Source organism: Eleutherodactylus coqui, chromosome 10 (assembly GCF_035609145.1).
Source record: "Eleutherodactylus coqui strain aEleCoq1 chromosome 10, aEleCoq1.hap1, whole genome shotgun sequence".
NCBI lineage: Eukaryota > Metazoa > Chordata > Amphibia > Anura > Eleutherodactylidae > Eleutherodactylus > Eleutherodactylus coqui.
Window position 1 is genome coordinate 121,542,332 of NC_089846.1, and position 27,657 is coordinate 121,569,988.

Below are 27,657 nucleotides of genomic sequence, written 5' to 3' on the forward strand. Positions count from 1 at the left end.
AAGATAATGTTTCTTTATTATTTAGATTAGCAAAAGCAACAGTTTCCTCTTATGACAAATAGCATATAGCAAAATAACAAAACCCTTAATAGTATAAGGGATGTAATAGTTTTGGTAGCTCTTGTACAGCAAATAAGCCTAAGGCTGCATTCCCACGAACGTATATCAGCTCAGTTTCCACGTCGCGCCGATATACGTCATCCCCATGTGCAGGGGGGGGGGGAGAATGGAAGAGCCAGGAGCAGGAACTGAGCTCCCGCCCCCTCTCCGCCCCTCTGCACTATTTGCAATGAAAGGAGGCGAGGTGGGGCGGGGCTAAATTCCTAGAATTAGCCCCGCCGCCGTCCTGCCTCTCCCCATTGCAAATAGTGCAGAGGGGGCGGAGAGGAGGCAGAGAGGGGGCGGGAGCTCAGTTCCTGCTTCTGGCTCTTCCATCCTCCCCCCCCCCCTGCTCATGAGGACGACGTATATCGGCTCGGCGTGAAAACCGAGCCGATAAACGTTTGTGGGAATGCAGCCTAATGGACAGATTTTTTAAAAATAACATTTTTACTCATTTGTTGCTAAGAACAAAACTGAGAAGTTCAGTGATTACTAATTCTGCAAGTCTGAAACTCGTCTAGATAATTTCAACTAGTTTCTCTTGCATGCAGATATTGCTATTGTTTAATTTTAAGCCATGCCTATTTATACAGCAAACAGGCATCTATATCGTCCATGTGGAAATAGTATTGCTTTTTAAATTTTAATAAAGAAAAAGGCCATTTTATTAATCTCTGTGGTCATGGAAAAGTAATAACTGCAGCGATTATACATCACCTGAAAGTAAAGCTATACTGCTCAGGAAAACTTCTATACACAAAAGTAGCAAAGAAAAAAGGCTCCGGCACTCTATGAGCAGAACCTGCTGTAAATGTGTTCGAAAAAATTGAGAGATTTTAACAAAGGTTTCAAATTTGTGTGCAAAGAGTTTAAATACAGGAAATATATATTACTTACTGATGTAATGTCATTATCTCTAGTTGAAATTCTCTATGTCAGGCTTCCCTTACACTAGCGTATTTGGGGTCATGTGGACATTGACTTTTTTCATGTGGACCACAGAGATGTCAACCTTGAAGAGACCTTTACAGGGTGGTGCTCGCATGACAAGTCATGGCAAAAATGGAAGTGGACTTTAAAGGGGCATGGAAAGCCTACAGAAAAAGTAGTACATTACATTAGTAGCATTCAAAACTGTGAATAATTTATAAATTCCCTATACCCTGCTGGTAATCTACATTTCCTCTATCAGAAACACCATAAGACAGGTGATGTCTAATCTGGTCGGATGTTAGGCTGGCTACTAGAGATGAGCGAACCTACTCATTTCGAGTAATTACTCGATCGAGCACCACGATTTTCGAGTACTTCCGTACTCGGGTGAAAAGATTCGGGGGGCGGGGGGAGGTGTGGCGGAGCGGGGGGTAGCAGCGGGGAACAGGGGGGAGCCCTCTCTCTCTTTCTCTCCCCCCCACTCCCCATTCACCCACGGCGCCCCCCGAATCTTTTCGCCCGAGTATGGAAGTACTCGAAAATCGCAGCACTCGGGCAAAAAAGGGGCGTGGCCGAGTAGATTCACTCATCTCTACTGGCTACCCATGTCTGCCACCATCTTGCTATCCTGAACAGACACAGGTATCACTCTGCTTCTCTTGTATGAATGGACTTGCAGTTTCTACTTTCCATCAGCACTGCAAGAGTTAATCCTCTCCAGTGTTCTTAGTCCAGCTGCAGGGTAATATGTTATTGCCTGCCTATTTAGTTGAGCTGGGGATCCTCCTTCTTTGCCTGAGAGTTGGTGTGTGTTTGCCACAGTCACAAAGCATAGGTCTCCTGTCTCTAGCATCTGTGTCTGCTCTGATTTCTAGATAGGTTTGTTCTCTGCCTGCTCTGACTTTGCACCAGATTCTGTTTATAATTTGGCCTGTTTCACAGTGCCTTGCAGTAGTGCCTCTGACTCCCATTGGTCAGCTGCCAACCACACTACTGGTCTACTCCAGGAGCCAGCAGCCTGCTCAGTTTCCCTCGGCGAAGTCCAAATCCCTGTACAGGGGTTAAAAGGTGAATATCAGAAAACCATCAGGATAACACCCTTAGGATTAGCCCATAGCCAAACCTGTTGGTTAGCACAGTGGGTCCACACTCACTTCCATAACATCGGAGTTGTCCACTTGTATTTTTTTTTCTAGGCTCACATCACTATATAGATTTCTTTCAGCTGCAGCACATACTTGCCATCCTGCTGCTACCTCTGCTTCTCATTGCCCATTACACAATAATCATGCTTCCTTTTGTGCTCCAAAAAGTAACAGTGTCCACACATAGTAATAATCTTTCCAATTTGCTCATCACAATATCATAATTAGAGATGAGCGAACGTGCTCGGCCCCGCCCCTTTTTCGCCCGAATACCGCGATTTTCGAGTATTTCGTGGCGGCGCGGGGGGTTGCAGCGGGGAGTGGGGGGGAGAGGGAGAGAGAGAGGGCTCCCCCCTGTTCCCCGCTGCTACCCCCCGCACCGCCGCGCCTCTCCCCACCCCCCGGCGCCCCACGAATCTTTACGCGCGAGTACTGAAGTACTCGAAAATGGCGGTACTTGGGTGCGTAAGTACTCATTACGAGTACGTTCGCTCATCTCTAATCATAATACTGCTCTTAGTGCCTCACGGTTATAGTGCCCTTTTTATCATGTAGAGTAACCATTCTCTTTTGCACTCCTCACATAGTAATACGACTCCCTTTGTGCCCCACAGTGATAGTTTCTACAGAAGACAGAATAGAATGATTGTAGATATCGCACAGACAGAAGAAATTGTGTCCAGAGGAGCACAGACAAAAGACAACCATTAAAGATATCACACTGCAGTGGAAGTAGGGAACTGATTGATTACCTGAGAGAATGGAGAGGGTCACTGGGAGACCAGGTGAGGGAGCACAAAACCCAGGTGACTTCTGTGAAAACTATGAGACTTGACATGTCTGAAAATGGTCCGCATGAAAAAACTCATCACTTGTCCTTTTCCTGTATCACGGACGAGAAATAGGACATGCTAATGCATGACAATGGGCCATGTCCATGGAAATTGGACAGCACACAGCTTTGTTGGGTGCCACTCACATTCACAGCTACTGTGCACCTAGCCTAAGTCAGTCTGAGATACAGTCACATGACCATGCTTCTCGTGTTTATCTCATGCTTGTATAATGTCCAATACTCTAAAACAGGTAGTTATCCCTCCTTTCCGACTCCCTTTAGTACTTGAATTGACACATCATGTCCTCTTCTTCAGGTCTAAAAAAGATATGTGCAGGAAAGGTTCTCCGCGCTCAATCGGAAAGAAGTATTGCTGGAGCATTATACAATCTACTTTATTTTGGCATATAAAAGATAGTGTATTGCAACGCGTTTCGGCGCAAAGCATTGCGCCTTCTTCAAGCATTAAAAAACATACATAATACATTTATAGATAGTACAAAAAGCTTACTCATTAAGGTATAGACTGCAGTCTGCGGGACGCCGGGTGTTGAGGTGCCAGCGGGTTGCATTACTTATGGGAACCCCGCTGAGCACTGGGTAAGTTCCATTCTTTTATATATATATATATATATATATATATATATATATATATATATATATATAAAAAAAAATTTATGCATCACGCTTGATAAAGCTTTCTGTATCTTCTTCAGCTCTGTGTAAGTGAGGTAGTCCTCATATCTTCCCAAACGAAAGTTTGTATGTTTCACTAAAAGTTTATCAAGTTCTGCCTGTTTGTATGCCCCCCTAATTACAGAAGGAGGTGCTGAACCTGATGCAGAGCCTGATGCTGACATAGTAGTCAAAAATATAAAAGTATTGCACCAGAATGCTGGTTTAGGACTTACTGCCCATGCATCACAAGGCAGAAAGTCTGATGATTCTTCTTTGATTTTAACTGCGGAGATCCTAGCATTGAGTAGGCAGAATCTGATTTCTCTTACAATACCAGCTGTTCAAACAAAGCGTTTCTGTCACTCAAAAATAGGCTCCTACCATTGATTTTGTGGGCTTGAACCATCATACTACAAAGTATGTTCACAACTGTGCAGACATTTACTCTTACCCATGCTGCTAATTTACCTTATGATGTGTAAAAAGGTTCAAAGGGTCTTGTTATAGACATTTAGGTAATATTCTCAGAATATGCTATAAATGTTGATAGACATGAATCCCAACTCATGCAAACTATGTAAGGTCACAATGTTTACTGAAACAGCTGACAACGCCATGATACGCTCTTTCTGTATTTCCATAGAAATGAATGGGAGTTACAGAAACATTGTAGCACAACGAGTATCCATTATTCTAGAAGTATATGTGAGCCCCAGAGGTGAAACCCGCATTTATCAGTCATTTATGGCATTTTCTGTTGATAAGACATAAATGTCTACAATGAGAATTATGCCTTAATTCCGTTAAATTATCTTAAATAGACTTTCAAAGCAAGTTTGTGCTCTAAATAATATGTTGCATGTAATCCATGATGGTAAAATTATATCATTGACATCATGGCAAACATATAATATAATACTGTGTTTCCCCGAAAATAAGACAGTGTCTTATAATAATTTTTGTTCAAAAAGGTTTAACTTTTTTACACGTATAGCTGCCTGGACACTATTTAAATTGACTTTTTACATTATCTGTAAAGATGAGCGAACGTGTTCGGCTCCGCCCCTTTTCGCCTGAACACCGAACTTTGCGAGCAATTCCGGTGCAATGCTCGGGCGAAAAAAGTTCAGGGGTCGCCGTGGCAGCGCGGGGGGGGGGGGGGGGGGGGTGCGGCGGGGAGTGGGGGGGAGAGGGAGAGAGAGAGGGCTCCCCCCTGTTCCCCGCTGCTGCCGCCCGCGCCGCCGCGCCTCTCCCCGCCCCCCGGCGCCCCCCGAAGCTTTACGCGCGGACACTGAAGTCCTCGGCAAAGCCGGTGTCCGGGTGCGTAAGTGTTCGTTAAGAACACGTTCGCTCATCTCTAATTATCTGCTAGCAGGGCTTAATTTTGGAGTAGGGCTTATATTTCAAGCATCCTCAAAAAGCCTGAAAAATCATTTTGCATCCTCAAAAATTCAGGAAAATCATGCTGTCTTATTTTCAGGGTATGTCTTATTTTCAGGGAAACAGGGTATATGCATGCAAAACACAGAAAATAGAATCCATTGATTTCAATGGGTTCATGCTCATGAGCGTGTTTTACGTGCACATTTTGCACGTGCAGAAAAAAATAGGACCTGCTCTATATTTCTGCATTTTGCACAGCAAAAAGCCTCATAGAAGTCTATGGGAGGTGTGCAAATATGCAAGGGAATGCGTGGAACACTTGCTTTTCAATTCCCAGTCATTGTTATAAAGACTCGTATAAAGGGTCTGAGATTGATTTGCAGGAATGCTGCCTTCCAATAAGTTGCGCTGCGCAGATATTGTTCCATCTTCATTATTTGCATATTTTGCAGAGGAGCATGCATGGCCTTATAAGTCTCTTTACTCACCTCCCAGGTGTCTCCTCACACACTTTCTAGGTGCTTTTCTTAAGGAGAGATGATATACTTAAAGACATTCTTAATCGAAACCATATCTGAAACACTGGCCCTGACAATGAGAGGACACTAAGATCCAGAGACAAGAAATGAAAAGTGAGCAGAGCTGAACTAGGAAGCGATGCAAGAGCAGATACGAAAAGGGGAAAGCAACCAACAAACTACAAATCGAAGAAGCAAGGATTGGAACAGAAATAACCACAGAAACAACACTATGCTGGCAAATAAACAAAACAGTAGACTAGTAAAATGATAATACAAGCAAATCTATATATATATAAAGCCGAAAGATCTCACTGACTGACTGACTGGTGACTAATTCTCTAACCATATGTAATGCACCTAATCTAATTCTCCAACTTCTCGATCTCGTACAAACTTGAAATTTGGCACAACCCTTCCTTAGGTCCTAAATAGGAAAAGTAAAGGGGTCACAACTCGATTATTCAATGCTAAGTGTAAAAGTAAGTGCACCACTATGTAATGTACCATATCTAATTCTCTAACTTACCGATGTCGCACAAACTTGAAATTTGGCATGACCATTCTTTAGGTGCTAGAAAGGAAAAGGAAAGTGGTCACAACTTATAATAATAATCTTTATTTGTATAGCGCCAACATATTCCGCAGCGCTTACATAGACAGGGGGAATACAGAAAGACAAAAAATACAAACATTACAGAACCATGGTTACATAGTAATCAGTTGATGGAAACAATAGGGGTGAGGGTCCTGCTCCAAACGAGCTTACATACTACAAGTAATGGAGTGATACAGAAGGTAAAATGGCTGGAGATGTGCACGGTATGGCTAGGTGGAGAGTGAGGGATGCTATACACAGACAATGGTCAGACATTTAGCCATTTGAGGGCAGGATCAGTATGACTGCAGGAGAGGTTTATGATGGCTAGCAGGGATTGCAATCAGTAGGTCAGGGAGCATGTTATTAGGCGGCATACAGAAGAGTTTGTTTAGCCCCTTAACGACCAGCCCATAGTATTTTTACGTCCTCCCGAAGTGGGCTTTATTCTCTGAGGACGTAAAAACATGTCTCCTGCAGAGAATAAAGCCCCTTGGGCTGTGGACGTGACAGCTCCATGCTGTCGGTGTCCGCAGATAGCCGACAGCATGGAGCTGTCATCCCGGGCTGTTCGGACCCCCCCCCCCTGGCATTGTGATCGGCGCTATCGCAAAAAAGTAAACAAAACTGCAAAAAAAGTTAAGAGTCAGCTGCCCTGATGGATCGGATCCACCAGGGCAGCTGAAATTACTCACCCGGGTCTGGCATGCTGCTCCCCGCTCTCCTGCTGCTCCGGGCGCTGTAGCCGTCCTTCTGCGCATGCGCGCCAGGCGGCATTACGTCAGCCGCATGCGCAGAAGGCCCGGCGGCATGGGAGAATTAAAATCTCCTGGCTCCCGGCTCCTGTAGGTAGCCGGGAGGAAGGAGATGTCAGCGGGGACCGCGGTGAGCGGTCCCCGGTACCCGCGATCGCCGTTATACAATGGATAACGGCGATCGCGGAAAAGTGTAGAAAAGTGTAAAAAAAAAGAAAAGTTTCACCTCCCCTCATGGATCGGATCCATGAGGGGAGGTGAAAATACTCACCTCAGGTCTGCCGATGTCCTCCGTTATTCAGACCGCTACCTGTAATCTGTAATTTACAAGAAGCCCCGGGAACGCTCGCCTTCATGCAGTTCCAGGAGCAGCTTGTTGAGCGTCTTCTCTGTGAGACCGCTGCACCGCAGCAAAATTACAAAGCCTCACAGAGCGCCACTTTTTACACCCCATCCCCGCCGCTGAGGTTACGAAATACCCCCAAAATACATGAGAGGAGGGGGGATACCGGTTTTCTTGCCCCATGTGCCCATCCCAAGCAGCCTCCGTAATTACCCCTGCCTTGGACATAAAACACAGTTTATATCATTACCTTTATCTAATATTTAGGGAATGCCAAAAAATGGGGATGGCGGGGGGGGGGGGGGGGTTATTTTTTGGAAGTCCATTTTTTTTCCGTATAAGTGGGCAATGGGGCCTGGAATTTATTCAGTTCTGCCCTGAAATCCAGCGGGCATTCCCTCCATTATGGGCCTAGCCATGTGTCCTGTAAGTAGATTAGGGCCACAAGGGGTAGGTTTCTGAACACGGGACAAATGGGGGTATCCATTTTGGGGTGAACGTCTTCATTCCTATGTACACTGTACAAAAAAAACTGTTTTTAAATTGACAAATTGTCAAAAAAATGAAAATCGTAATTTTTTCCTTTTGCTTTGCTTAGATTCATTCAAATATTGTGGGGTCAAAATACGCAGTACACTGCTAGATGAATTTGTTAAGGGGTCTAGTTTTCAAATTGGGGTCATTTGTGGGGGTTCTCTATCGTTTTGGCCGCTCAATGGCTCCACAAGTGGGCAATGGGGACTGGAATTTATTCCGTTGTACCCTGAAATCCACTGGGTGCTCCTTCCATTATAGGCCTAGCTATGTTTCCTTTAAGTAGATTAGGGCCACAATGGGTATGTTTCTGAACACAGGACAAACGAGGGTATCCATTTTGGGGTGAACGTCTTCATTCCTATGTACACTGTACAAAAAAAAAACAGTTTTTAAATTGACACAATTGCCAAAAAAATGAAAATCATAATTTTTTCCTTCCGCTTGGCTTAGATTCATTCAAAAACTGTGAAGCCAAAAAAGTCATCGTACCCCTAGATAAATTCGTTAAGGGGTCTACTTTTCAAAATGGGGTCACTTGTGGGGGTTCTCCATCGTTTTGGTCACTCAATGGCTCTACAAGTGGGCAATGGGGACTAAATCTCCTTCAAGCAAAATTTCTGTTCCGAAAGCCACCGGTTGCGCCTTTCATTTTGGGCCCCATTGTGCATCCAGACGTAAGATTAGGGCCACAATGGGTATGTTTCTGAGCACGGGACAAACAGGGGTATCCATTCTGGGGTGCAAATCCTAATTTTCATGTGTACTATAGAAAAAAGTCCTGTCTTTAAAATGACATATTTGCAAAAATATGAAATTTTAGTTTTTCTCTTCTAAATTGCATTGACTCCTAAAAAAAACCTGTGGGGTTAAAATACTCATGACACCCCTCAGTGAATACCTTAAAGGGTGTAGTTTTTAAAATGGGGTCACTTGTGGAGGTATCTATCATTTTGACTCCTATGAGCCTTTCCAATCTTGGCTTGGTGTAGGAAAACAAAGTGTTCCTCAAAATGCTGAAAAGTAATGTTAAATTTGTACGTCTCCTAAATGGTTAAAAAAAAACGAAAGTTTTTCCAATGTGCGCCAAAAATAAAGTAAACGTATGGAAATATATATCTTACCAAAAATTTCTATATTATGTTTGCACATATTTGAGATATTGCAGTTGGAAATGTGAAAAAAATGACGATTTTTTCAAAATTTTCCCAATTTTGGCGCTTTTAATAAATAAACACAAATTCTATCGGTCTATTTTTTCCGCCTAGATGAAGTACAACATGTGGCGAAAAAACAATGTCAGAAACGCTTGGATATGCAAAACCTTTCTGGTGTTTTTCCATGCTAAAGTGACACGTGTCAGATTTGCACAATTTGGCCTGGTCATTAAGGCGCAAACAGGCTTGGTCACTAAGGGGTTAGCGAATGCGGTATGCCTCCCTGAAGAGATGCGTTTTTAGAGCACGTCTGAAGTTTTTCGAGTCCTGGATTGCCCGGGTATCCTTTGGTAGTGCGTTCCAGAGGATCGGTGCTGCTCTGGAAAAGTCTTGGAGGCGGGAATGAGAAGTTGATCATTCAATGCTAAGTGCAAAAGTAAGTCACCCCCTATGATATGTAATACCCTGTTGTCATACAATTTGAAATTAGTCATGACCATTCTTTAGGTAATACATAGGAAAAACGAAGGGGTTGCAACTTAATTATTATATACTACTTGCAAAAGTAAGTGACCCCCTATGTAATGTACCTAATCTAATTCTCTAACGTCTTGGTGTCACACAAGCTTGAAATTTGGCACACAAATTCTTTAGGTCCTACAAAGGAAAAGTAAAGGGGCCGCAACTTGATTATTCAATTCTAAGTGCAAAAGTAAGTGACTTCCTATGTAATGTACCTAATCTAATTCTAACTTCCCGGTGTCGTACAAACTTGAAATTTGGCATGACCATTCTTTAGGTGCTAGAAAGGAAAAGGAAAGTGGTCACAACTTATAATAATAATCTTTATTTGTATAGCGCCAACATATTCCGCAGCGCTTACATAGACAGGGGGAATACAGAAAGACAAAAAATACAAACATTACAGAACCATGGTTACATAGTAATCAGTTGATGGAAACAATAGCTTACACTATAATCAACAACACATATCAGAAACCAGGAAAACATGAAAAGCTTTCTAACCAATCTCCAAATGAGCCTGAGCTAGAGCAGTGTGGTCAGCTGACCCACTCTAATGAATCAGCTATGAGCCAGTTGCACAGCGACTGCCACTACAACAAACTAAGATAAGAAATGACAAAACAGCATGAAAATTCCAGCTGATCGTAACACAATCAAAGTCCAGAAAAACCTTAATTCTCCAAGTTTGCTTAATAATAATAATAATAATAATAATAATAATAATAATAATATAATAACAATAACAATAACTAATAAAAGCATACCTGCCTGCCTATACATATTCACTATAGGCTTTTTCTTAAAATTCTTTACATCTTAACAAACATGCAAAAAATACTGTAGTTTTTTGCAAAATTCAAATAAGCTTTCAAAAGACTTGAATTTACTTGAAGTGATTTACAGTATTTGCCCAATCTAAACAGTTAATAGAATTGTTCCATTCTTAATAACACTCTATGCTTGGCCTGTCCCAGCTCCAGGTAAACTTCTTATCAGTCTTTCGAATATATAGCTTTATGTGTTTACACTTCAGTAATCTTCCATGGACTCTTTGCTATTATTATTTTTTTTTCTTCGTCTAGATTCCCGACTTAAGCTTCGATGCCCTTGAAAACCGAGTGAGTTATAACAGAGAAGCAAAATCTTTTCTTTCTGCAGTAAACAGAGATAACTTGCTGGGATCTTTTCTTTTGCTTTTCCTTTTTTTTTTTTTTTTAGCTTTTTTGATCTTCACAGACTTCCTTTATTCTATTCGATTTCAAAGGGTTGAAAATACTGTTTCTATGGCAAATGCAATATACTTCACACTGCATTGTTTTTGAAAGCTGCAGCACATCAAATTGTGGAAAAACTATAGCATGCAGATGTGATAGAAAGCTCACCAGGAACCTTGTTTCTTTTAACATTGGAAGTGCGTTCCCTTTTTTTTAACCGTGACATAAAATGTACCTGTGTTTATGGAATGTGGAACGGCGCCTGTCACACTGTTAAATCTTTAAGAAAGGTTGCAGCTATTATGATTTCTTTTTCGAATATGACAGTGTCTGATCTTCCATTCAAATTATGCATTTTACATTTGTTCCAAGCCCCATTTGAACTCTTCAGCGTGTCATCATAGAATTGAGAATTGCAAATAGAAATAAAAAAGACTAAACGGAAAGATGAAAATAGATGTAAGAAGTCTAGCTATTTACTGACATGATTGAAACATGGTGATAAGGATTGTAGCAAATTTTAATTTCTTTACTCTATTTCAGAAGAGAATGGCAGAGTATAAGTTATTTAAATAACTATCAAGCATAAGATGAATGGAGAAGCGTGCCACTATGTAACATTATCATAATAACAGCTACGAACTCTATCTACATTTATTATTCATTCATCTTTTCAAAATGTTTTCGCTCGCCAAATCTTGGCTTATTCTGTTCTCCTACCGCTCCCAAAGGAGGTCCCTCTCACTAATACTTGCAATCTGGGCTAAGATCTCTCATTATGAGCCTTGTTTTAATGACATAAAAAGAGGACTTTACCTGCAGGGATTTGTTGTATCATTAGTTCTATAGATGTAGCAAGCAACGGGACATGCCCAACGCTTCGTCAATGACCTGGAGTGGTGAAACCAAAGCATTGCAAACACTTCTCACTGTGCAACATTTTCTTTTTGATGTTAAAGTTTACCTTTTTTTTATAGGTGAATCCATCATTTCCTATTTTCCAAATATGTGTTCGCTAAACCTAAATGCATAAATCAAACATCCAAAATGTTCTATGAAACAAGTCGTAATAATCACCTACAAAAATTTCACAGAACCCCAAATGAATCAAAGAGCATATAAATCTTTACACTAAATAGTAAAATCCATATAAACCATCTTGAAACCAACAGAAAGCTGCTTTACAGATGATACTTGACTCCCTATCGTTCGGCCAAATTTTCACCCCAGAATTCCGATATTTGCTGGAGATCTCACAAACAAATTTGTTCACTGTTACATATATGGTGGATATGTGAACTTCTTAAACCACTATGGGATCAAGTACACTTAGCGTTGTGTTCGAGTTTGCACTCTAACTTTAATTGAAACCCAGGTGTGGCCCTTTTATCATTGGGTATAGAAAATTGCCCCCTCCCCTGACTTGTCTATTATATCACATGCGCTGACAATGACTAGATCTTCCATTGCTAAAAAATGGAAAACCCCTGAGGTCCCATCATTGACTGAGATCTTTCTAGGAGTCCAACATAATTGTGTAATGGAACACCTGATTGTAAACAGACTTGGCTAATTGGGAAAATTTAAAAACTACTGGGCAAAGTAGCTTCTTTTCTCAGGGTACTCATGTTAATTTCCTGTCTCAAAAATGAATCCATTGGGTACAAAAGCCAATATATCCTTAGGCATATTTGTTTTAGGCATTACCTCAGTTAGGTATTGATTATGCTGAAATAATGCAGCTGAGTTATTATCCAGGTGGACATCCATGACCGAGTAACCAATTTTAAGTGTCCGTATTACTTGTTGTTCCTTTATTTTTCCTTTTCTCTGCTCTCTTCAATAGTATTGTCACGTTAATCTTTGCCCATGCTAGCCCCCGATCTGCACAAAGATAATTGATGGGACCAACACAACCCAATGTATGCATACCGAGCAAAAGTATACTCTATACCCACTTGGACATGTGCAGGTTCGAATTCTAACAACTTAGCCAGTCAACATCATACCCAGGTCCCATTATATATTGGAATGTGAACCACATGTTGACTTACTTGATGTCTATACTGAAGGCTATAAATTGTGTATTGTACACCCTGTGCACTGGGTACATTTTGCAATATGTAATTTACATAAATATAAAATATTTGTTAAAAATTTTTTTTAAGGAAAATCCATAAAGCAGGTAGAGGTACAGTATAGTTAAGCAAGTACCCACCAAAGGAAGGCTATCCATGCTAAAGGAAATAGGACACCTGCCAAACTCAAAGATAGTATCTAAATGCAAAGTCCAAAGTCACAGAGACCAAATAAATATATGCATATGTCAGTAATGATTAAAGCCGAACAGTTATACTAGAATATTCTTTAAAGCAATAGACATGTGATCTGCATACAAAAGATAGCATGGCAGCGCAGTCAATAGAACAGGTAAAAGAATATATAGCACAGACCCAAGGACTCGTAAGGCATTATTATAGAGACACAAAGACATTTGTCTGTGGTACAAGTATAAGTACCATTGCTGTAGACACAGACGGCACTAACAGTCTCCATGTATGCCTTTCCAGTTCCCCACTTCCATATCAGACCCAATACATGTGGTCTTGGTGAGCATCCATAAACCCATTCCATGGTATATGGTTGTGTTCTTTATGTTTTGTATTTGTACGCCTAAAAATACATAATTTTTTATGAGATAATCAATAAAGGTTAAAGTTTACTTCTTCGGTGATTGACTTAGCTTTTTTCACTGCCTCGCTCACTCATCATGAGAGAATGTAGGTGTGCTAAATGGAGTGCACCTAACAAAGATAGGACATGCGTGGCTACAATGCCAAAACGTAGGTCCGTGCTGCGCGCTGTGCAGAAGTGTCCATTGACTCCAATAGGAGTAGGAATTTATGGAAACTCCTGCGCAAGAAATAGATTCCCCGCTGCTTACAGCAGAGCCTTTAAAATGTGCTGCCCCGCTGTAAACTACTGTTAGTCCCCGCGGGGAAGAGGCAAGTCCCCAAGGGTTCCGCTAATCCCCACAGGGACTAACAGGAATTTACAAAGACACATTTAAAAAATGCTTCTGGGCAGCACCTTTTAAATGCCCTGCTGTAAGCAGTGGGGTATTCCTCCTGCCCCACTGCTGGGAAATTGCTCCATGGCAAGGGCAGTAGAGGACTCCCTCCCCCTCTCTCCACAAGGGAATTCCCTATAGTGGAGAGAGAGGGGGCAGAGTCACAGGGCTTTCCCCAAGGGCTTTTCCAGAGAGCATGTGAGGAGGGGGTGGGGCTATAGTCTGACCCTACCATTGCCCCTCTTGATCTGCCCTATCTATGGTTTGCTATAGGGAATCTCTGTGAGAATCCCTATAGCCCTGCTCACTCTTTCAAGCCTCATACACCCTCTGTGTGTTATGGGGATATCCCTCGGGATTTCCGCATTGCAGGGAGATAGAGGGGAGCTTTAGTGGATTTCCCCATAGCAGGGAGATAGAGCAGACCTATGGGGATTTTCTCATAGCAAGAGAGAGAGAGTGGAGCAATGGGGGATTAACCCATAGCCCTGCTCCAGCTCTCCCTGCTATGGGGAAATCCCCCATACGTCTGCTCTCTCTCCCTGCTTTGGGGAAATCCTGAAGCCCTGTGGGGCTTCTTCTCTCTCTCTTCCTGGAGCAGCTGCACTTCTCCAAGCACAGCTGCTCCAGGGAATGGGCAATTTTCAGGCGTATGAAGCTCAGGTCTTCTGAGCTTGGAAAATTTGTCTGTTCACGTGATTTGTGGACATGCAAGCGGCCCTTTTTTTTTGTGCACAAAAAGAAACACTCTTCTGACCGAGCCCTAAAAGAAACACTCCCTTGAAAACACATTTTTCCATCCTTACACCCATTATCTGATTGCCTGACACTCTCTGTATGTCTCCTAGGTACATTGCAGTCACTTCCATGCAGTGCAACCTCCTTTCTGATGCTTATCAGGCACCATCTTTATGTTGCTTTCACTGTGTTCTTTGCTATCAATCCAATGATTCATCTGCACAGCATCACATGAGAAGCTACAGACTGTACCATCTTTACCTGCTGGGAGGACAGTGCAAGTGTCATTAAAGGGAACTTGTCAGCTTAAATATGCTGTCCAAACTGTAGGCAGCATGTTATACGGCAGAAGGAGCTGAGCAGACTGATATATATTTTTAGTGGGAAAGACTCAGTAGAATTATATTTTATTCATGTAAACCTTTGCTTATTCTGAACAGTCCAATGGGCGGTCCACTCAGTGATTGACAGCTATCTGTGTATGACTGTACATACAGAAGAAGTGCCTATCAATGACTTCTAGGACAGCATAAATAACATGATGTATTTTTTTCTGAGGGCCAGTACGATTATGACAATACCAAAATTATTATTATTTTTTTTAGGTTTTTCCACTAGATAAGAAATTCTCAAAGGGGTGGTGAGTTCACCATGAGATCACATGACCCAACTGAAGGGAATTTTTTAGATAGAAAAGAATAACTAGGTAATACTAGCTTATTTATATAGTGGGGGAATAGTTACAGAATGAATGACAAAAAATCATGGGAGTGCTCTTTCAAGCTACAGGGCCAAAATCAAAATCTGTAATCAGTCACACACCTACAATATGCCACATGTAGCAGAAAGACCTGCAACTAATATCCCAACTGTATTATAGCTAAACCAATTGTAAAGTCTGTTCTTTGCAGAGGCTGCTCTCATTGGCTAGTAAAAATGAATAATATAAAGCATTGTTGTAGGTGTACAAACGCTTTAGTGTTTTCTGCTTAAAACACATACTGCATATTTTTTGTTACCAGCATGGATCTTTGCTACAACCCTATTATACACAGGCTAAACAGTAAAGGGGTAGACTACTTTTTAACACTGTTGATTTGTTCATTTGTACAGTACCAATGTAGCTAATGCATCTCAAGTTAGCATGCTACGATGAGAGTGTGATGCAGCTATGCAGTTTGCATAGCGCAGCTGGCCATTCAGATTGAACGGCAGTGGCCATGCTCTAAAAATTGCATACAAGCATCCGCTGTGCCCAAACAAATGTTTGTGGTACGATAAATGTTCATTTTAAGAATGTAAGAGGAGTTGTTCCAAAATAGCAAGTTATCCCCCACCTACAGGATAAGGAATAACTTGCTAATTGGTGGGGGTATCTCTGCTGAGACAACTTCAATGTCACTTCAGGGGTCACTAAGAATGGAGAGCTGGCCGAGCATGCCCAGTCAGTGCTCCAAGAATGACGTCACTGAGAATGGAGAGCTGGCTATGCATGCAAAGTCAGTGCTCCGAGAATGACATCACTGAGAATGGAGAGCTGGCTACGCATGCACAGTCAGTGCTCTGAGAATGACGTCACTGAGAATGGAGAGTTGGCCACACATGCGCAGTCAGTGCTCCGAGAATGATGTCACTGAGAATGAAGAGCTGGTTGAGCATGCACAGTCAGTGCTCCAAGAATAATGCCACTGAGAATGGAGAGCTGTCTGAGTGTGCACAGTCAGTGCTCCGAGAATGACGTCACCGAGAAAGAAGAGCTGGCCGAGCATACACAGTTAGTGCTCCAAGAATGACATCACTGAGAATCGAGAGCTGGACAAGCATGCACAGTCCGTGCTCTGAGAATGACGTCACTGAGAATGGAGAGCTGGCTATGCATGCACAGTCAGTGCTCTGAAAATGACATCACTGAGGATGGAGAGCTGGCTACGCATGCACAGTCAGTGCTCCAAGAATGACATCGCTGAGAATTGAGAGCTGGCCAAGCATGCACAGTCATTTCTCCGAGAATGACGTCATTGAGAATGGAGAGCTGGCTGAGCATGCACAGTCAATGCTGCGAGAATGATATCACTGAGAATGAAGAGCTGGGTGAGCATGCACAGTCAGTGCTCTGAGAATGACGTCACTGAGAATGGAGAGCTGGCCAAGCATGCACAGTCATTGCTCTAAGAATTATGTCACTGAGAATGAATAGCTGTCCGAGCATGCACAGTCAGTCCTCCGAGAATGACATCACTGAGAATGCAGAGCTGGTTGAGCATGCACAGTCAGTGTTCCGAGAATAACATTACTGAGAATGGAGAGCTGGCCGAGCATGCACAGTCAATGTTCTGAGAATGATGTCACTGAGAATGGAGAGCTGGCCAAGCATGCACAGTCAATGCTCTAAGAATTATGTCACTGAGAATGAATAGCTGCCCGAGCATGCACAGTCAGTCCTCCGAGAATGACATCACTGAGAATGCAGAGCTGGCTGAGCATGTACAGTCAGTGTTCGGAGAATGACATCAATGAGAATGAAGAGCTGTTCGAGCATGCACAGTCAGTGCTCCATTCATTTCAAGGGTAATACCTGAGCTGGTATTTCAGTAGTGCCATTGACAGCGAATGGAGTGCTTGTGTGACCAGCACTCCATTTACTCTCCTCCCTGGGTGGGTGCAATTATCTCTGCAGCGAGGAGGGCGGTGGAGATGGTACTCCCATTCCCAAGATCAACGGGGGTCTCAGCAGTAAAACCCTCACTGATTAGCAAATTATCTGCTATCCCGTAGGTTGGGGATAACTTGCAATTTTGGTACAACCCCTTTAATCTGTATCTCAAACAGAGGAGTAGATTCAAGAAAACAGACAGGCAAAGGATGTTCTCAGACAAAAGATGAGTTTTAAACTACAGATGGGTGGTCTGGTCATTAATATGGGTTGGTTAAAACAAAAACCCGTGATTCAGAATCCATAAATTAAAAAGAAGCTGCTCTACTTAGAAGATGAAACTTAGGTAAGATCAACAGGATTAAAACTGCCAAAATAAGCATAGAAAATATAGATATTACTTTATCCAGGATAAATACATGTGTTTGTATAGGAAATAATACTAAAAACTGCAAAATAAATCTTCTGTATTAATGTTATGCATTCCCTGGTCTCAAACTTAGAAAACAAGGTCGACTCCCAACTATACAGGGAGGAGGGGAGACTGAGAGAAAACATCGTAAAACACATTAAACAAAATATTATATTCAACTATAAAGAGGCACAAATCAGAAATTACAGCTTTAAATTCCTAATGCTTTACTGTCTTTGGCCATTTTAATATAGTTTAAAATGCGAAATTATACTTTTTCATAGCTACCTATTAATAGGAAAAAAATCCTGCTGGTTTTAACAAATACATGGTGGAATCCACATCAATACCTTATTTAACAGCACTTTAAACATTTAAACACCCCCTTGTATGTTTTATTGGAAATGTCACTAACTGCCCTTTCAAAATGTCAATGGGAAATAAATCTGTACTTTGAAACAACACAAAACCAGTTAATTGTAAAACTAATCACAAAGAAGTAAAGATTTTTGGAACAATACAAAATTAAATAAAATGAATACATAAAGTTCTCACTTTTAAGGAGTTGCAGTAAATTATGGTGCCCTGCAAATACTTTTCAAGAACTTTCCACATAGGCAAAGCAATTCAAAACAATTTCCCTTTTCTACATTCCAAGCTTAAGGGCTAATGCCCACTGATGGATTATCGCTACGGAAATCGCGGCCAGACACCGGCCACAAATTTCTCAGCAATGTCCGTCTATAGACATGCTGGGTTAAATGATTCTCCCCTGCCCATAAGTGGAAATCAACTGCAATTTTTTTGCTCGTGGGGGAGAAATCACAGCATGTTCTAAATTGCAGTCAATGGAAGCCATCTGTCCCGCAATACTTCCTCTGTGAGCACAGCGGAAGTACTGCAAGAATTCGTGTCACCACCCAGCGCCAGCATGTCATGCACTACACTGCTCATACATGCCGGCTTGCCAGATGGGACACTCGCAGCTGATCCGCACAGGTGAGTATAGGGTCTCTGTGGTGCGCTGGGTCTGATTCCGCTGCGATATTTTGCAGGCGGAATCCGACCCGGCTGTGGGCATGAGCTCGAAAGGGGTTGTTTGACTTAAAATATTGTGGCAAGTTGGGGTTACTTGCCCGGGATCTCCTGCTTATTTTCCCCTGCCCGGGGTGGCAGCACCGCAATGATGTCCAGAAACAGGGTAAAGTCCGAATGGTGGTTCCTCCAGCATTTATTTCAGCATAGGTATTCAGTTTACAAACAGTCCAGCATATCATATGCAACTGCACACTGTTGTCCACCACAGTGCTCACAGCAACGCATACCGCTTCTTCCAGCGGACCTTCCAGGAAGGTGACTTTGCCCCGACATGCGATGAGCGAGGGGCCGACTACCCCGTGTCTGCTCTGTGCTTCCAGGTCCCTCACAGACCAGCATCAGGTCTACATAGACCTCAGGCCCACAGGCCTCAATGGACCTAAGCCCCACCAGCTTCAAGGACACTGAGTTTGTGAGGGAGGGGAAATTTAAACTGTGTAGCCACACCCGTGCAGGTGCAGGTTAACTAAACCAAACACAGTGACTGTGCTCAGAGGCCCTCTACAGGCCACTCTTGCTACTGCACTGTCACAATATTTATAAATAGCTGGTCCTGCCATAAAATAACACAATAAACAAAACTCACTTCTAGTGATGAATAAACTATTGAAAAGTTCAGTTTGGCCACTTTGTTGAACATTTGAAGAAAAATTAAATTCAGTACAAATTACTTTGAACCAGCAGTTCAACAAAACACATACAACTGGTGTACAACACTGTCTTACTGTAGCTTTACACGAGCGTGTTTTTGTGCATGCATAGGCGCGCACAAAAACACGCTTCTATTAGGACCAATGCAATCCCTATGGTCTGTTCACATGTCCTTGTTTTACAGGTGCGTGCCTGTAAAGATAGGACATAGGTGCACCAAAGGGAATGCACACATTGTCTTCAAGGGAGCTGCAGCTGCTGCCAGCGGCTGCATTTAAGGCAATGGTCTGCCAGCCCCCCTGAATTGTTTTTCAGGGAAGGACTTTACATATAAGCCCTTCCCTGAAAAACAAGAGTTTTAGTGTAAAAGAAATAAATAAAAAAAATACTTACCTGTCCGCCGCTGCCATGTCCCCATGGGGATGAAGAACACATCTGCCACATGCAACAGATGTTTCCCCCATTGCCGCAAGGAAAAATAATTCCCTGCTGCCCCTGCCACATCTGTGACAGATGAAGCAAAGGAATTCTTCATCCCTGCGGGGAATAAAGAACTCCCTACCACAGCTGTCACACATGACAACTGTGTTAGGGGATCCAGCCGCCGGCATCCTGTAATTGTTTTTCAGTGAAGGGCTTTAAATATAAGCCCTTCCCTAAAAAAATGATGATAAAAATAAGAAAAAATACTCACCTTTCTTCAGCTGCCGGGCTCAGCCGCATCCCTGCCTGCTAATATGCTGCCTCTGATTGGCTGAGCGCTGTCACTACTCAGAGGCAGCTCTCAGCTATTGAATGACAGCTGAGAGCTGCCTCTGATTGGTCCCTGCGCTCAGCTAATCAGGGGCACCACTCACTCATGAATTCATCCATGCATGTGCCAAAACACGTGCCAAAACACTGTGCATTACAGTGACAGGAGACCAAGCAGCGGGGGAGAGGGAAGTACAGTATATATATTTTTTTATTTTTTACTACAGTTAGGAATGATTTTCAGATAAGGGGTTATATTTAAAGCCCTTCCCAAAAAATCACTGGGGGGGGGGGGGGGGGTGGCGGCATCCTATTGCTTTCAATGGGGCCGCTGGCAGCGGCAGCCCGATAGACATTAATAGGAGAGTTTGCGATCCTCAGCCACAGCTGTCATAGCTGTGGCAGAGGATTCTTTACTCCCCACAGGGAGTCCCCTTGTTACTGAACACTGTGACAGTGCTGTTACAGTGTTCAGTGACAAGGGGACTCCCCGTGGGGAATATTGATGCGCACCACGGACGTATGATGCACGCATGTCCTATGTTTTGCAGGTGCGCACATTTGCACGCCTGTAAAACATGAACATGTGAACACACCACTGGGGACCAATGGTTCTAATAGATTCATGGTTTTGTGCGGACATATGTACGTACATAAACATGCTCATCTGAATGAGCCCAAAACCTTATTTTGCGGGATGAGTTGACATTTTCAATAGTACTATTTTGGGGTGCACAAAACTTTTTGATGACTTTTGTTTCATTTTTGTGACACAGGATAGTCAAAAATAAAAATTCTGGAATTATTTCTTTTTTATTTAATTAGAGTTCACTATACGGATAAAAAACACAAAACATTTTTAGTACAGGTCCTTATAAATACCAAATTTGTGAGTGATTTCTTATTTGTGTTTTCTAATAATAAATTGAGTTTTTATTGGAAAAATGTTGATTTTTGTACTTTGGGGAGGGGTTTACATGTGAAAACATTTTTTATTATAATTATTTTCTTTTACTACACCTATTTGACCCACAAGGGAACGTGAAGCTACAATCCTCAGATTGCTTACATAATACATTACCTACGTAGTGCAGTATATCATGTCTGTCACTTTCCTCGCAGACATGCTACATGGCAGATCCAGATGTCATGATTTGACCTATGACTGGCATGGCAACCACTGGAACATTGAGATTGTGGGGATTGGATTGTGGGGGTGCCCATAAGGTTAAGGAGGCAGCCCATTCCCTTTACAAACTCCATAGATGTCACAGTCTGCATTGACAATGGCATCTGTGGGGTAAAATAGCCAGGATTGAAGCAGCTACAATCCCAGCAGCTGCAGAGGGGGTCCAGCTGTCAGTTACAGCAGGCACATTCCGAGCCTGCATGGCACCAGCACTATGCAAGTTCGACTGTTTGTGCTAAGATATTGGAGGATGCAACATACATGTACATTGCATGTCGCCAAGGGGTTGAACTACTGTAGCACTGAAATCAGTAAGTATCATGGTGCTGTTAAAGAGAAGGGTCTTCCTTAAAATATTAATCGCTGGCCCAGCAATTGATTTGCTAAGGACAGTGATCAGACCCTTAAAGAGACATCAAGTCTTTTCAGTGCTGCCGCCATGTTAGAGCAGACCTGGGACATTCTGTGATAGATAGATAGATAGATAGATAGATAGATAGATAGATAGATAGATAGATAGATAGATAGATAGATAGATAGATAGATAGATAGATAGATAGATAGATAGATGCATTCAACAGTGAAATAAAGTTCATAATTTCGCCTCTGTGCACCAGCACAATAAATTTGAAACAAAGCCATTAATATGTGATTGAAGAGTAGACTTTCAGATTTAATTCAAGGGATGTGTAAGAAATTCTAATGTTAACGGTTTAGGAATTACAGACTTTTTTCTTACATGGTTGTGAAATTTCTGTCACTGTCCAAATACTTCTGAACCCAACTGTATACACACAAACTTGATACATTTCGATCATCATACATACAGGAACACGTTTGTAAATAGCTTATGGTAACGTGATTTTCTTGGATGTAGAAAAATGGGCAGGCTAAGAATTGTGGAAAAGGAAAAGATAAAAAAAAAAACATTCCTGCTTCAGTGGCTCCCCATCCAGTGCTGGAGCCTGCTGTTTGGAACATGTAAAAACCAGCTTGTGGTCACATGCTGTTCAGTGTGCGTGGTCCTCTCAGCCAATCACAAACTCCCGCAGTGATTCTTTTATGGCTGCTGAAGCCTGTGATTGGCTGAGAAGTTACATGCACAGTGAATGGCACTTTTGGGTTCCAATCAGCAGGCACTGGGGCACCAGCACTGCATGGGGAACCACTGAAGCAGCCAAATATGTCTTTTTTCCCCCCTTATTTTACACAATGCTAAGCCTGTGTCACAGAAAACCCCTAGAATTAGAAAAAAAAGTAATTAATATTTATGAATGATCTATATCTGCATACTTTATAATCAAAGTTCTGTTTAGTAGATACAGAATCTTTATGTTTCAGGATATAGTTGATATTAAAATACAAATATTGATGTGAGATGACTGCAAGCTACACACATATGAACCAGTGTTTGTTTATCTTAATTACTTTGGACAAATTTGATTTCACAAATGATAATTTCTATGTCACTATGATTATCCATCCACTAACTGATAAAACAAAGTTTCACACTTAGAAAATATCTGTCCAGAGAGCTTGAACATTTTCCTTGCGATGATTGTATAATGCATTCTGTAAAATCGTGTGCTGTCCCTGAATGGTTCCAAAAGCACCCAAATATTATTTGCTCATGAAAATGTTTCGGTGTTATTTAAAAATAATAATTTTGATAATATTTTATAAATCACAGAAACAAATAATATAAACATGTTATCATTAATGTTTAATATTACTCATTATTTATTATTGTGGTTTGTAAAATATTCAGACATGTTTCATAATCCTTAATAGAGATGAGCGAGCACCAAAATGCTCGGGTGCTCGTTACTCGAGACGAATTTTCCGCGATGCTCGAGGGTTCGTTTCGAGTAATGAACCCCATTGAAGTCAATGGGCGACCCGAGCATTTTTGTATATTGCCGATGCTCGCTAAGGTTTTCATTTGTGAAAATCTAGGCAATTCAAGAAAGTGATGGGAACGACACAGCAACGGATAGGGCAGGCGAGGGGCTACATGTTGGGCTGCATCTCAAGTTCCCAGGTCCCACTATTAAGCCACAATAGCAGCAAGAGTGGCCCCCCCCCCCCCAACAACTTTTACATCTGAAAAGCCCTCATTAGCAATGGATACCTTAGCTAAGCACCACACTACCTCCAACAAAGCACAATCACTGCCTGCATGACACTCCGCTGCCACTTCTCCTGGGTTACATGCTGCCCAACCCCCCCCCCCCCCCGCGCGCGCACGACGCAGTGTCCACAGCGCACACCAAACTGTCCCTGCCCAGCCTTCAGCTGCCCTCATGCCACGCCACCCTCATGTCTATTTATAAGTGCGTCTGCCACAGGAAAAGCAGGCACACACTGCAGAGGGTTGGCACGGCTAGGCAGCGACCCTCTTTAAAAGTGGCGGGGCGATAGCCCACAATGCTGTACAGAAGCAATGAGAAATCCAATCCTGTGCCACCTCCATCTGGAGCTGCACACGTGGGCATAGCAATGGGGAACCTATGTGCCACACACTATTCATTCTGTCAAGGTGTCTGCATGCCCCAGTCAGACCGCGGTTTTTTATATATAGTCACAGGCAGGTACAACTCCGCAATGGGAATTCCGTGTGCACCCACAGCATGGGTGGCTCCCTGGAACCCACCGGCGGTACATACAAATATCCCATTGCATTGCCCATCACAGCTGAGGTAGTATTGTCATGTTTAATGCAGGTGGGCTTCGGCCCACACTGCATGCCCCAGTTAGACTGGGGTTCTTTAGAAGTGGAAACAGATGCATTTACAACTCCCTGTGGACCCACAGCATGGGTGGGTGCCAGGAAGCCACCGGCGGTACATAAAAATATCCCATTGCATTGCCCAACACAGCTGAGGTAGTAATGTCGTGCTTAATGCAGGTGGGCTTCGGCCCACACTGCATGCCCCAGTCAGACTGGGGTTCTTTAGAAGTGGACACATGCAGTTACAATTCTGTGTGGACCGACAGCATGGGTGGCTCCCTGGAACCCACCGGCGGTACATAAAAATATCCCATTGCAGTGCCCAGCACAGCTGAGGTAATGTCAGCTTTAATGCAGGTGGGCTAAAAATTAATTTGATTACACTGTAGGCGAGGGCCCACAAAAATTGCTGTATCAACAGTACTAATGTACCTCTGAAAAATTGCCCATGCCCAACCAAGAGGGAAGGTGAAACCTATTAATCGCTTTGGTTAATGTGGCTTAATTGGTAACTAGGCCTGGAGGCAGCCCAGTTAAAATAAAAATTGGTTCAGGTGAAAGTTTCAACGCTTTAATGAGCATTGAAACGTATAAAAATTGTTTAGAAAAATTATATGACTGAGCCTTGTGGGCCTAAGAAAAATTGCCCGTTCGGCGTGATTATGTGAGGTTTCAGGAGGAGGAGCAGGAGGAGGAGGAGGAATATTATACACAAATAGATGAAGCGAAAAGGTCCCCGTTTTTGATGGGGATACATAACGATGCTTCCATCCGCGGGTGCAGCCTACGTATTGCTTAGGTATCGCTGCTGTCCGCTGGTGGAGAAGAGAAGTCTGGGGAAATCCAGGCTTTGTTCATCTTGATGAGTGTAAGCCTGTCAGCACTGTCGGTTGACAGGTGGGTACGCTTATCCGTGATGATTCCCCCAGCCACACTAAACACACTCTCTGACAAGACGCTAGCCGCAGGACAAGCAAGCACCTCCAGAGCATACAGCGTGAGTTCAGGCCACGTGTCCAGCTTCAACACCCAGTAGTTGTAGGGGGCAGAGGCATCACCGAGGACGGTGCTGCAATCGGCTACGTACTCCCTCACCATCCTTTTACAGTGCTCCCGACAACTCAGCCTTGACTGGGGACCGGTGACACAGTCTTGCTGGGGAGCCATATAGCTGTCAAAGGCCTTAGAGAGTGTTCCCCTGCCTGCGCTGTACATGCTGCCTGATCTCTGCGCCTCCCCTGCTACCTGGGCCGCGGAAATGCGCCTTCGGCCACTAGCGCTGTCGGATGGGAAGTTTACCATCAGTTTGTCCACCAGTGCCCTGTGGTATAGCATCATTCTCGAACCCCTTTCCTCTTCGGGAATGAGAGTTCAAAGGCTCTCCTTATACCGTGGATCGAGCAGTGTGTACACCCAGTAATCCGTAGTGGCCAGAATGCGTGTAACGCGAGGGTCACGAGAAAGGCATCCTAACATGAAGTCAGCCATGTGTGCCAGGGTACCTGTACGCAACACATGGCTGTCCTCACTCGGAAGATCACTTTCAGGATCCTCCTCCTCCTCCTCCTCTGGCCATACACGCTGAAAGGATGACAGGCAAGCTGCATCTGTACCCTCAGCAGTGGGCCAAGCTGTCTCTTCCCCCTCCTCCTCATGCTCCTCCCCCTCCTCCTCCTCCTCCTCCTCTGGCCATACACGCTGAAAGGATGACAGGCAAGCAGCATGGGTACCCTCAGCAGTGGGCCAAGCTGTCTCTTCCCCCTCCTCCTCATGCTCCTCCCCCTCCTCCTCAACGCGCTGAGATATAGACATGAGGTTGCTCTGACTATCCAGCGACATACTGTCTTCCCCCGCCTCCGTTTCTGATTCCAAAGCGTCTGCCTTTATGCTTTGCAGGGAACTTCTCAAGAGGCATAGCAGAGGAATGGTGACACTAATGATTGCAGCATCCCCGCTCACCATCTGGGTAGACTCCTCAAATTTTCCAAGGACCTGGCAGATGGCTGCCAACCAGGCCCACTCTTCTGTAAATAATTGAGGAGGCTGACTCCCACTGCGCCGCGCAAGTTGGAGTTGGTATTCCACTATAGCTCTACGCTGCTCATAGAGTCTGGCCAACATGTGGAGCGTAGAGTTCCACTGTGTGGGCACGTCGCACAGCAGTCGGTGCACTGGCAGATTAAACCGATGTTGCAGGGTCCGCAGGGTGGCAGCGTGCGTGTGGGATTTGCGGAAATGTGCGCAGAGCTGGCGCACCTTTCCGAGCAGGTATGACAAGTGGGGGTAGCTTTTCAGAAAGCGCTGAACCACCAAATTAAAGACATGGGCCAGGCATGGCACGTGCGTGAGGCTGCCGAGCTGCAGAGCCGCCACCAGGTTACGGCCGTTGTCACACACGACCATGCCCGGTTGGAGGCTCAGCGGCGCAAGCCAGCGGTCGGTCTGCTCTGTCAGACCCTGCAGCAGTTCGTGGGCCGTGTAGCTCTTCTCTCCTAAGCTGAGTAGTTTCAGCACGGCCTGCTGACGCTTGCCCACCGCTGTGCTGCCACGCCGCGTGACACCGACTGCTGGTGACGTGCTGCTGCTGACACATCTTGATTGTGAGACAGAGGTTGCGTAGGAGGAGGAGGAGGGTGGTTTAGTGGAGGAAGCATACACCCCCGCAGATACCACCACCGAGCTGGGGCACGCAATTCGGGGGGTGGGTAGGACGTGAGCGGTCCCAGGCTCTGACTCTGTCCCAGCCTCCACTAAATTCACCCAATGTGCCGTCAGGGAGATATAGTGGCCCTGCCCGCCTGTGCTTGTCCACGTGTCTGTTGTTAAGTGGACCTTGGCAGTAACCGCGTTGGTGAGGGCGCGTACAATGTTGCGGGAGACGTGGTCATGCAGGGTTGGGACGGCACATCGGGAAAAGTAGTGGCGACTGGGAACCGAGTAGCGCGGGGCCATCATGCTTTTGAAAGCCTCCGTTTCCACAAGCCTATACGGCAGCATCTCTAGGCAATTTTGCAATGTGCACGTTTAACGCTTGAGCGTGCGGGTGCGTGGCGTTGTACTTGCGCTTGCGCTCAAACTGTGGCGCTAGCGACGTCTGGACGCTACGCTGAGAGACATTGCTGGATGGGGCCGAGGACAGCGGAGGTGAGGGTGTGGGTGCAGGCCAGGAGACGGTACTTCCTGTGTCCTCAGAGGCAGGTTGGGGCACAGGGGGAGAGGCAGTGGTGCAAACCGGAGGCGGTGAACGGGCATCGTCCCACTTTGTGGGGTGCTTGGCCATCATATGCCTGCGCATGCTGGTGGTGGTGCCTCCCCAGCTGATCTTGGCGTGACAAAGGTTGCACACCACTGTTCGTCGGTCGTCAGGCGTCTCTGTGAAAAACTGCCACACCGTAGAGCACCTTGACCTCTGCAGGGTGGCATGGCGCGATGGGGTGCTTTGGGAACCAGTTGGTGGATTTTTCGGTCTGGCCCTGCCTCTACCCCTGGCCACCGCACTGGCTCGGCCTGTGCCCACACCCTGACTTGGGCCTCCGCGTCCTCGCCCGCGTCCACGTCCTATAGGCCTACCCCTACCCCTCAGCATGGTGTATTAGCAGTAGTGCAGAAACAGAACGCTGTAATTAAATGTGCCGCTTATTG